A 13,036-nucleotide genomic window follows, 5' to 3' on the forward strand; every position below is an offset into this window, starting at 1 on the left:
ACACTTATTATTTGAACAGCAAGGGATAATGAGGAAGGGGAGGGGGTTGTATTTACCTCTTTGTTAATATACTGTTACATATGCTGTTTTATAGCGTGTTCCAGCAGGTGAGCTTTATATCTTATTTATTAAATTATATTTCCCTGGATCAAAATCCTACCCTTATTTCTTGCACTTCTCTTTCTGTTTCTATGTTCAGCTCCCCTCCTCCTCACTCCATTTTAAGGTCCAATTTTCTCTCTCTTTCAAATTTTCTTTTCTCTTGGTCTTCTCTTTCCTTGTCTTACTTCTTTCTACACATCATTTCCTCCCCCTCCTCTAGCCTCTTACGGTCGTCTCCTACTTCCAAAATATATTCTCCTTCTCCTTTTTCTTCTTCCAGTCCTCTACCCCCTCATCATGCATTATCTCAAGCCCTCCTTCACATATAAGCTGCCTTCACTTGTTTCCTGCTGGTAGAACAGGAAAGGAAGCGGCAGAAAGAAGACTCTTGTGGGTGATGATGTCTTCCTCCAGTTTCCTGAGTCCACCCTTCAGTGGCTGCAAGCTGCAGTACACAAAATGCTTGCTCTACCTTGGGCTTGGGGGACAAGTCTGTAATTAGCTCCTCAAAGGCTTGAAATCCTATGTAAATCAGGAAGTCAACAAGGGACAAAGAAGCTTCAATCTAAAAATATTTCCAGGTAGAAGCCAGGGATATGACCCTAACTGCACAGTGCTGCAAAATATCTATATAAGTGGAGGTTGCTGGATCTGTGGGTTTCTTGTTTATAGTTGTCTGCAGCGTTTCATTGTTGAAGCGGATCGTGGTGTCCAAGAAGCTGATGCTGGTGTGGGAGTGTTCTAGAATGAATATGATGGATGGGTGGGTGGTAGTGGCTGAAGTTGTGGAAATCTATCATGGAATTTAGCTCGTCTGTCCAGAGGATGAAAATATCATAGATGTATCTCAGGTATATCATTGGTTTTGTGGTACACTTTCCCAGAAATTCTTCCTCGAGGTGGCCCATGAAGTAGACGACATATTGGGGATCCATCCTAGTACCTTGGGCAGTTCCCATGGTTTGGACAAAGTGTTTGTTGTTGAATACAAAATTGCTTTAGGTGAGGATGATATAGATGAGTTTTGGCAATGTGTTTGTGTATAAGGGAGTGTCCGCCACTAGACTAGCAAGGATTCCAGTGGCACCTTAAAGACTAAGGGATTTATTTGGGCATACGCTTTCGTGGGTAAAAAAGCCACTTCTTCAGATGCATGGAGTGAAAATTACAGATGCAGTCATCATTATACTGCCAGTAGAATGATGACTGTGATAGAACCTGGGAATTGACAAGGTAAAATCTTAAAGTAGGCTGGCTCTCATGGTGAGGCCATATGATGGGGGAGGCATAGCTCAGTGGTTTGAGCATTGGTCTGCTAAACCCAGGGTTGTGAGTTCAATCCTTGAGGGGGCCATTTAGGGGTCTGGGACAAAAATTGGGGATTGGTCCTGCTTTGAGCAGGGGGTTGGACTAGATGACCTCCTGAGGTCACTTCCAACCCTGATATTCTATGATTCTACGAATGCATTCAAACAAACTGCACTAGCTTTAATGTGACACCCTGAGGACTCTGTCTATACCACTTCTGAATTGTGGAGGAGTCTATGAAATTATTGTGTCATGGAAAGCCTATGTGTATGTGGATCCACCCTAAATTAGCAGCGTGGCATCATGTCTCTACCAGGCCAGAGACAATGGTAAGGGATCAGTACTCAACAACAGTCTATTTGAAGTAAAACACTTTGTGACAATAGGTTTGCTCTAGTTGGGAGAAGACACTTGTACCTTGTGTGTGCAGGGAGGGGAGTTTGAAAGTAATGGAAAATTACCAAAAAGACAGAAAATAAGGTGACCCCAAGCAATAGGCTAAAAAGGGATTCACATGGGTAGGAGAGAGCCATTTTGCAGCTGATTAATATGAGGGAGGTTGCTGCAGGGGCAGAATAGACAAGAGGGGTGGAGGACCCTGCCATGGAACACAGATGATTCCCCAAGAACTCCCAAGGGAAGGGTGAGCTAGTGAGGGACATCACGTTTAGGATTTTGTAGTGTTTTGTGTGATATATACTCTCTGGTGCTTTACATGATTAAATTAAAAAAAGAGCATAAAGTTGAAAGATTATACAAAATGTATACGTGTTTGTGCTTCACAAGAACCACACGCTCCTGAGAGAGTTAAACTGTAAACCAGAAGCTTCACACCTTTAGAGTGGAGTTCTGGGAGATGGGCATTTCAAGTCCTGGGATATCTGAAGGGTCAGTGCTGCACCCAGGGCATCTAGGAGGCTGGACAACAGGTTCCAACACTAGGAGGGCAGTGCCAGTTAGAAAGTCTTTGCCCTGAGAGTATACCGTAGGGTCCTTAGTTTGGGGCAGTAGCTGAACTCTTTTCAGCTCCAGAAGCTCAACGTACCCCAGGGGATCCAGAACACAGAGGCTTGGATTCCCTTCACAGCAGTCCTAGTGGGAGCCAGGAAAAGATGATCACTAGGCTCTGTAACAAATGGGTTCAAACAAACTGCCCTAGCTTTAAAATGTCATGAACCAATAGAGAGACAAGGTGGGGGGGTGAGGTAAGATCTTTTATTGGATCAACTGTTATTGGTGAGAGAGAGAGAGAGAGAGAGAGAGAGAAGTTTTCGACCTCCACAGAGCTCTTCTTCAGCTCTGTGCAGCTCAAAAGCTTGTCTCTCTCACCAACAGAAGTTGAGCCAATAAAAGATCTTACCTCACCCCCACCTTGTCTCTCTAATACCCTGGGACGAACACGATAACAACAACTCTGCAATGAACCAACAGAACTCAAATCTTGGGCAATGCCAGACTTGACATTTCTTTCAGACCACTTGTATCTCTAAGTTCTATAAAAGGGGGAGAAAATCCTCTTTGGTGGTCAAAATCTACCTCATCTTTTGAGGCAAAAGTACTGCTTCTGCCTAAAATCAAAATCAGCATAAAACTCCCCAAACATATAATGTTACAAAAATATTACAATTCACCCTAAATAGTACCTTTAAATTAAATAGGATTATTTGTGTTACCTTATCTACAACAGAGCAGTTGTGCTATTGTTTCTAAAAGGTAACTCTATGATAAAGAGATTTACTACCATACTGTGCTTATCCAATACAAAATGAATATTTAAACTGTCCTCACTCTTAACCCCTAGAGAATAGCAATCTGTTTTAGAGATCCAAAAACTCATGTGTCAGAAACAATCATTGGAGGCCTAAACCACACCGCTGTCATACACAGTGCAAAAGAAAATGAAAATCCCTGGAGATCTAGATAAAGTAATTCAAATTTAACAAGGCTCTAAGTGGTAATCATCCTGAATAACAATGGAATCCAGGTGCCCAGCAACAAATTAAGATCTACCCAAAGATTTTTTTTTTTAATTAATTGAACACGAAGCCCGAAAACACACTTTGTGGGCATTTCTTTTATCATTTTCCACAACTGTAAAAATGCTACTGATTAAAAGTACACAGAGAAATGGAAATCAAATCAAATTATTCAGTGGCAATCCACACAAATGGCATAAAGTTAGTGGGACATTGAGAATTGTAAATATTCTGATTCCTTTATTTGTTTTAAAGTATAATTGAAGATAGAGATGCAAACAGACTTAGTGAAACATCAGTAGCCCTATTCAATTAAAAAAAAAAAAAAGTTAAACAGGCCTTCATTGCTCGTGATGCAACTTATTTGAAAACAAATGTTACATATCTGCTCACTCGTGGGCAGGCTCATGAAACATGTACACGTGCTAAGTCAAATACAAGAATGGAATTACTACTGGATATGATGATTTCCTAAGGTTTGGAGAATCTGCTCATTTATTTAGTGAATAAGTGTTATATTAGGTCAATTCCATGGCTAGTGAAAGCGCTGAAATGCAGCATTCGCTTCCTTTACTCCCACTTCTGCTGTGTCTTTGAGGCAAGAATGTGAACTTTGTACCTCACAAAAAGTAAACAATTGTACTCCACATGAAGCCTTCTCAGAAATGGTCTCATACATTTAATAGAAGACTGTTCACCACAAAGCTTCTCAAAATGCTACACAAACTAATTTATGTAATCACCTCTGGAGTGGAATATGGGAGGTGTTCAATGACACTGCCTAACACCACACAAGACTTTAGGACAGGAAATGAAGATAAGTACCTTATCTAATTTAGATAGAAGAAAACTGAAGAGGGATCTTTCACGTAGGTAAACTGAAAACTACAAAATACAATTAGTCAAGAAGGAGTTTGATCCCAAACACTCAAACAGTACCATAGGGCAATGGGGATTTTCCAGAAATATAGGATAACCAGCTGAAAGATCTTGCACTCTGCCACAAATTACCATAACAGCCTAGGTAACATCACATGAGTTCAGTGTCTCTTCCCAGGCTATGGATTACTCATCATTCTCAACATTTTGAAAGGTCAAACATTTTATTCTTTTAATTCATTAGCTGCAACTCAGGATGACCTCCTGATATCTCAGTCAATTTAAGAGAAGATAAGTGTGACTCCTCTGAGGATAAGTGCCCCTCAGAGATTGTACGCTATACCCAGGCCAATAGCCTACGGCAGTTCCTCTTCAAAGTCTTTAAGGAAATGCGCAGATACACTATCTTTTCATATTCACTTTGCTTTGGAAAAGAAAAACAGATGTAATATTGTCAGAATGAAATACTTAATCTTTCTTTCTTCACAGAACTATTTAGAGTCCTGCAACGTCTCCTATGACTTGTGAATCTTAAAAACAAAACAAAACCGCTGTTTCTACAATCTGTTGTTTTATGTGAAAGGACTAAACTTTGACATTAGTGATCCTAAAAAGATTCAGAGTTCAGGTTTGATTCAGCCAAGCAGCAGAACCCTCTTGGGTGGGAAATCTGAACTGCAAGCCTGGAGAATTAATGAGATTTTGGGAATTCCCACAGTAGATAAACTTCAGGAATAAAACACTTTCACTATCCTTGTACCTCCTGTTTTGCTCCAGACTAGAAAACGATAATGAAAATACTCTTAGGGGTTGATCTTATAGTGTCTCTGTGTAGCATGCATCTAAATACAAGGAAGAACTGAGTGGCAGAAAAAGGAGTTCCCGAGATGCTAATTCTGCATCAGACTGCTGCTACACTACCCCAAAGTAACTCATTCCTAGTGTCAGATATAGAACCTAAGAGAAAAGAATACTAAACTAAGAGAGGAACTTAAATGAAGCAGCACCTGGTATTAACAGAATTGTGCTGAAATCTATGTCCACATGCCTGACATCCACCCACAACCTTTTTGTGTTGTTTTTGTTTTTTAAATCTGTGGTCTTGTGACTAAGGGAGCAGCTGCACAGGGAGCTAGAGACTTCCTACTATTCAGCATGGTTCATAACTAGTACTTTTGCTTACAACGTGTGTTACCAAAAATGGCCTCCACTCACATTGATAATGGAACAGAACAACCTTGTGTAATCAGTCAGGTTTTAGATTATGGAGGCCTTCATCTAATAGTATCAGAACCACAAAAGAGGAAGCTTGGTTCAAATTCAGTTATAAAATGGGTGATGGTTGAGGCAAACGTTCTCATTTTTGACAAGCATTCACCCCATTCCTGGCAAAAATTACCAACCATGTGTAGATCCTTCAAAGACAACGGAAAAATACAGAAAAGGAAGAAAAACACATCTTACTTTGCCTGATTAGGTATAGGGGTGCTGAAAATAAAGTCCCCGAATGCAACATCACAGCATTAGAAACGGTGGGAGTCATGCTGATACCATTGCCTTACTAATGGCAGTATCATCACCTACCGGCCTAAAATGCCTAAAACCAGTGTCTAAAATTAACTAGTGATTCATTATTTTCTATACAACAGGCGTAACATGTTTTTAGGTTTAGTAGTCCTCAGTCCCCCAGATCAACAAATTACTAGTTAGAATCATAATCTCTCTAAACAGAACTGTTAGATGTAGTACTCGTATATCATGTTCTATACTGTTTCACTGGAGTCTAAAAACCTCCGTCCCACTGAGCTGTTATTACTCCACAGCATGACTAAGGGAAGCAAAGATGACAGGAGCACAAAAGATACAGGCAGTACTCCTGCCTTTCCATATTTCTTACTGAATGAATGAGACACTGCCTGTATATGCCTTTCTTGAATGTTGCTTTACTTAGCAGTGCAAGGGAAAGTGGGTGAAATTGTGTAGATAAGTGACACAAGAATGCCTGTTCAGTCTGTTACATACTTTGTAAAATCTATTTGATTTAACTTAACATGATAATGTTTAAAGTAGGGCTGTTGATTAATCACAGTTAACTCATGCAATTAACTAAAAAAAAGTAATCACAATTTAAAAAATTAAATCGCAATTAATTGCACTGTTAAACAATAGAATACCAATTGAAATTTATTAAATATTTTTGATGTTTTTCTACATTTTGAAATATATTGATTTCAATTACAACATAGAATACAAAGTGTACAGTGCTCAATTTATATTATTTTATTACAAATATCTGTACTGTAAAAATGTTAAACAAAATAATTAATATTTTTCAGTGATCCCCTACAAGTACTGTAGTGCAAACTTTTTATCATGGAAGTGTAACATACAAATTTAGATTTTTTTTTTGGTTACATAACTGCACTAAAAAACAAAACAATGTAAAACTTTAGAGGCTACAAGTCCACTCAGTCCTACTTCTTCTTCAGCCAATCGCTAAGACAAACATTTTTGTTTACATTTACTGGAGATATTGCTGCCTGCTTCTTATTTACAATGTCACCTGAAAGTGAGAACAGGCATTTGCATGGCACTTTTGTAGCTGGCATTACAAGGTATTTACATGCCAGATATGCTAAACATTCGTATGCCCCTTCATGCTTCGGCCACCATTCCAGAGGACATTCTTCCATGCTGATGATGCTCATTAAAAAAATAATGCGTTAATTAAACTTGTTACTGAGTTCCTTGGGGGAGAATTGTATGTCTCCTATTCTGTTTTACCTGCATTCTGCCATATTTTTCATGTTATAGTAGTCTCAGATGATGACTCAGCATGTTTGTTTTAAGACCTCTTACACAGCAGATTTGACAAAACGCAAAGAAGGTGCCAATGTGAAATTTCTAAAAATAGCTACAGCACTTGACCCAAGGTTTAAGAATCTGAAGTGCCACCCAAAATCTGAGAGGGACGAGGTGTGGAGCATGGTTCAAGAAGTCTTAAAAGAGCAACACTCTGATGCAAAATCTACAGAACCCAAACCACCAAAAAAAAAATCAACCTTCTGCTGGTGGCATCTGACTCAGATGATGAAAATGAACATGGGTTGGTCTGCTCTGCTTTGGATCATTATCGAGCAGAAGTCGTTATCAGCTTGGATGCATGTTCTCTGGAATGGTAGTTAAAGCATGAAGGGTGTGACATTCTATCCTTGGGGGAGCATACTGTAACCCCCATATTCCTCATTTTCATGTATTCGTGATCTTACATATAAAACATGCTGTGTAAGCTATCGGGGAAAAGTCATGATCTGCTGAAAGTCATTTCTCTATCCATATATGTATATCATTAATGCATATGAAGTTAGGAGAATTGTGTTGTATGGTGGTCACTAAAACATGCTGTAAGTTGGGGGAATCAGCCAGATATTAGCTCCCCAGAGGCAACAGCAAGGAAAGCAACCAATGCCTGGGTGGGGTGTCAAACAACCCATCAACAGCCATTGTCCAGCAAGGGAGCTACAATGCAATGACTCACCTGCATGAGGCCACACCAGGGGAATTGCTCAACCTTGCTTGGAGAGGCTCAGTAATGCTCACCTGTCTCTGAAAGGGGTGGGGGGCAAAGACAAGAGGGAGGAAAGGAAATGATAAAAGGAAGAGACGATGGCCACGCTCTTCCTCTCTCTTCCATCTACACCTACAGACACCACACCAAGCGACTGAAGCGCTGATCAAAGAGGAGGGCCTGGTTGAAGAGCAACCAGCCAGCCTGTGGTGAGAAGCAGCTAAGTCTGTAAGGGCACTGAAAGTGTTAGATCAGCTTAGAATGTGTTTTGTTTTTATTTCATTTGACCAAATCTGACTTGTTATGCTTTGACTTATAATCACTTAAAATCTATCTTTATAGTTAATAAATCTGTTTATTCTTTCTGAAGCAATGTGTTTGGTTTGAAGTGTGTCAGAGGCTTCCCTTGGGATAACAAGTCTCGTACATATCAATTTCTTTGTTAAATTGATGAAATCATGTAAGCTTGCAGCATCCAGCAGGCATAACTGGACACTGCAAGACGGAGGTTCCTAGGATTGTGTCTGGGACCAGAGATATTGGCTAGTGTCATTCAGTTGCAAGTAGCTGGGAGCAGCTTACATGCCAGAGGCTGTGCATGGAGTCCAGGAGTGGGGGTTGTCACAGCAGAGCAGGGTAAGGCTGGCTCCCAGAGTCAAGGATTGGAGTGACCTAGCAGATCACGGGTCCAGATAATACCAGAGAGGAACATCACAAAGGGACATATGAATCTTTAGCACATCTGACACATAAATATGTTGTGAATGCCTGTTCTCACTTTCAGGTGACATTGTAAACAGGAAGCAGGCAGCATTGTCTCCTGCAAATTGTAACCAAACTTGTTTGTCTGAGTGACTGGCTGAACGTAGGACTGAGTGGACTTGTAGGCTCTAAAGTTTTACATTGTTTTGTTTTTGAATGCAGTTATTTTTTATTCATAATTCTACATTTGTAAGTTCCACTTTCATGATAGAGATTGCACTACAGTACTTGTATTCAGTGAATTGAAAATTATTTCTTTTGTTTTTTATAGTGCAAATATTTTGAATCAAAAATAAATATTAAGTGAGCACTGTACACTTTGTATTTTGTGTTGTAATTGAAATTGATACATTTGAAAATGTAGAAAACATCCAAAATATTTAAATAAATGGTATTCTATTATTGTTTAACAGTGCGATTAATCATGTGATTAATAGATTTTAATTTTTTAAATCGTGTGATTAATCATGACTAATTATTTTAATCACATGACAGCCCTAGTTTAAAGACATTTCTCTTAATATTGAGCTAGGTTCTTTTATTAACAATATCCAGGGACTGAGTCTACCAGTTGGTAAAGCTCAAGGAGATTCAGTTGAAGTAAGTATCCAGAAGTTTGAATATGAAACAAAAACTTTAGCAGTCTCTCCCTCCTATCAGCCCTCTGATCCAAACTGTACTAATTTACCATCTTAAATAATTGGTCCCATCTCTATTCCTTGTTTAAAAAGGACCCTCATGTCTGATACCCTCAATTGTATGTTCACAGCAAATTAACTGCTAGTTGGGGGTTTCCTTGTTACTTGCAAAAAGAATGAGGAGTACTTGTGGCTAAGGTGCATAACTTTGGAAGTCCCTAAACATGAAAGCAAATGACTGGATTGCAGGGAGAAAGCAGCAAACGTAGGGGACTTATCTGAAACTACAAAAATGTCAGGTTTGCCGCTACAGGCAAAGTGAACAGGGGTATACATCACAATCACAAATTGGTGGACACAATCACCACAGCTGACAATCTTATTGGCCATTTCAAAAGAAGCCAAAGTCTGAATGAAGTTATAAACTGAATTACCTTCTCAGCTGTCAAGCTACTCTTTCCACCTGTATTTTCCAAATATGAACAGAAGGTAGTAAATAGTAAAGAACTCTATTGTACACAGCTTTGTAAGACAATAGATTTCAGAACCCTGAAGTCTACACTACTCATTAGCATTGTACTGCCCTAGTACTTTCTTCTAAGAAGTTTAAAATCTTAAATAAAAAAAATACCTATCATTAGCATATGGACATAGGAAATGCCACACTGGATAAGACCAATAGTCCATATAATCTGGTATCTTGGCTCCAAGAATTACGAGCACCATATGCTGGTAGGACTATGTATAAACTTTGTACTGGACTAATTCAGTAACTTTCCCATGGGAAAAGTTTCTAACACTTAGACTGTTAGTGTTTGGCTTATGTCCTGAAACATGATGATAGTTGACACACATCATTGCTCTCTGATTAGTATTCACACATTTCTGAATAGTCAGTCCATTATAGTATGTATTATTTTCCTCCCTGCATAATACAGTATATGTCAAATGAGAATATTTTGAAACAGTGATGGATGAACATAAAATATCCAATACTTCAGACTCTCATCCATATCTTGCTGGTCTGAAAATTGGACTGAAAATCCGATAACAAGATTTGGTAATATTTCTAAAGCTTCCCAGTTCGAGCTGTGTCTAATACCTTGAGAAAGGCCTCTGTCTCACCTGGTATTTCCATGAACAAAACCTCTAATACAAAAGACTAACTGACATTTTTCAACCACAGCATATGTTTGGTTCAAGGTTTGGGTGACTCTCCTTTTACCTGACCAGGTTCATCTATCCTAACGTGGCAGATTTTATTTGCTATGAGGTTAGCACAGTAAAACTGAACACAATCAAAGAGCCCATATTGATCCAGGGCCACTTACACAGTCTGAAGAGATACAGAATGGAAAAGATGTTTCAGTGAATAAGAAATATGTGATGAGTGTGTGTACTTTCTGTTTAAGTGACACTCTGGAGATGTAAGGTTTAACCACTGTTTTCCCAGCACCTCCAGTGTCTTCATGTAACATTTACAACTACCATCTGTAACTTTAAGGATAGCTAAGAATTTAATGAAGGGGAATGAATCTGGCATCATCTGAAAGACAAACTCTGCCACAAATAGAACAAGCTCTCAGTTTTCTTTTATTTATTTTTTTGGTATTGTTAAGACTTACACTAAGAACTGCTCAGGCTTCAAGGGCTTTCATAGACAGCTCCTTGTTTGGAGTTTTAAGGACAGTAAAACATGACTCACAGATTGACTGAAAGCCTGGCTTTAGTTTACATCTGGTTTAGGTTTAGGAGTCTGCATGCCGCACAGTTTCAGTAATTAACCCCTTCAGTGATGGCTGCACAAGCTGCTGGAGTATGTTGATGCAGAGTTGATGATTTATAAGCAAAAGCAATATTTTAATTTTTTTTTTAGAATGCTCTATATGCTTCTGAATCACTGGAACTGAGTGACTGCCTGAAGCACAGATGTGTTGGTATATTTTAACTAATATTTATCTTGACAGATTTGGCATTTATTAATAAAAAAAGCAGAAAGCATCTTTTCTGCAAATGAGCATGTTAATATTTCACATCTGGCTCTGTATCTCATCACACTGCCTCACAGATAGAAAACTGTAAAAATATTTAATCATTTTTAAAGTCTTAACATTTGTAGAAATTTTAATTTATGTGACTGCAAGACTTAAATATTGAGTCTAAAAATGATGACACATTGATGAATTTATTAAAAAAATTATGAGATGGTGCTACAAAATATATTTAGAACAGATAGCAAGAGGAGTATTGCAGAGTCAATGAATTCAGCCCACTCATAGTTGAGGAATTTCTCATATAACTTACTCTATTCCACTTCCCCAAAAAGTGGGAATACAAGCATAGAAGCACATTCACGCCTGGTTTGGGAGAGGGGTAGCAAATCATTGAGTGACCTGTGTGGCTGCTCCCTTGATCAGCACTAATCTGATGCCAAGCATCATGTGCAAATGGTTGGGAGGATAGTTGAAGGTGGATATAGGCTGAAAATGGGGACAAATAGGGATTTGCAGGAATGAGGATGACGTTCAAGTACAGATGAGGGTGATGTGCTTTTGGACATTAACCTGTGAGTACATGATATTACCGCCCTTTTGACCTAATTCATTACCACTCGGGAATGGTGCTTGCTTTGCAAATTGTGAATTTGGCTCTCCATGGGTCAAGTCATAGACACAAGAGCAGAGGCTTATAGTTCCAGGTGAAAGCAGAAGAAAATGGTAGATGTGGTAAGTCAGGAATATTTGTATACCTCTCAAGGTTGCTGAAGCTTGTTTGGAAAGTACTTTGAAAATATGACATTCTCCACAAGTGCTAAGTATTCTTATAAACATTTTTCAGTCACATAATTCAGAGATGGGGAAGACTGATTGGATAATCCCCCTGCAGATGCACGATTATTCAGTGAATCGTAAGTACTCAGAATACATACAAAATAGCACTAAAAAGCATATTGTTTAAGTCGCCACAATTACCTTGTTAATTTGTAATGTCAATGGTTGTCAATTGAATATGATAATAGTACTACCACATCATGGCACGCAAACAAACTCTGGCAGAGTCAAGATTTTAGATCAGTCTGTTCATACTATACTTGGTGGGGTGCTTTTACATTTTTACTAGTTAGGCAGAAAATAAATCTAACCCCCTAGTGTTTTTAATTCTATTTCACTGGAACTTTAGTGGAAGTTGTGCAATAGATTACAACTGATTAATTTTATGCTTGTGAACTAATTTACTATTGTAGAGCTCCCATGACAACATATTCCAAGAGCCATTTCCAGATGGTTTAAACTCACCATAAGATGTGCTTCACAAACACTGTACTACTTATTGCCTTTTTAGCGTTTTACCTCTTCCCTATCCTGAATCCAAGTCCAGTTTTCTACATTCTCTTCCTAGCCTTCCTCTCCCCCAAACAACACTCTAATGGCTAGAATTTGGTGTAGTTGCTGATGAGTACTGTACCTCAGATGCCAGGTATCAATGGAGACCCAGCCCCCTTTTACTTCCAGTGAAAGTCTTTGATTCACCTAAAAGGTAGCTTTCAAAATCCACGTAGTAATGGAAACAAAAATACCTTTTTACATCTAGAAAATTACTTTGATAATCCAAAATAGTAGATACGTACGATGCAGAAACCTTTGCATCAAAAATCTTCTTCCATTGTTTCTGTGATCCTAGCTGCCTGACTTTCTTTACATGGTCAGTTGATTTAAGTCATGTGGCAAGTGCTAAAATTTCTCTTGTGGAATGACATAAGAACAGAAGTCATTACTTGGCATGACTGCATGAAGGAGGGCTGC

The 13,036-nt window shown here is 38.8% G+C and overlaps 1 protein-coding gene across 2 annotated transcripts in view; it reads right to left on the minus strand.

Annotated features, from left to right (window-relative positions):
* FMN2 (formin 2) overlaps nucleotides 1-13,036 on the minus strand; it is a 229,686-nt gene that overhangs the window by 61,928 nt on the left and 154,722 nt on the right. The gene's annotated exons all lie outside the window — the stretch shown is intronic.

This window comes from Trachemys scripta, chromosome 3, assembly GCF_013100865.1.
Source record: "Trachemys scripta elegans isolate TJP31775 chromosome 3, CAS_Tse_1.0, whole genome shotgun sequence".
Taxonomy (NCBI): Eukaryota; Metazoa; Chordata; order Testudines; family Emydidae; genus Trachemys; species Trachemys scripta.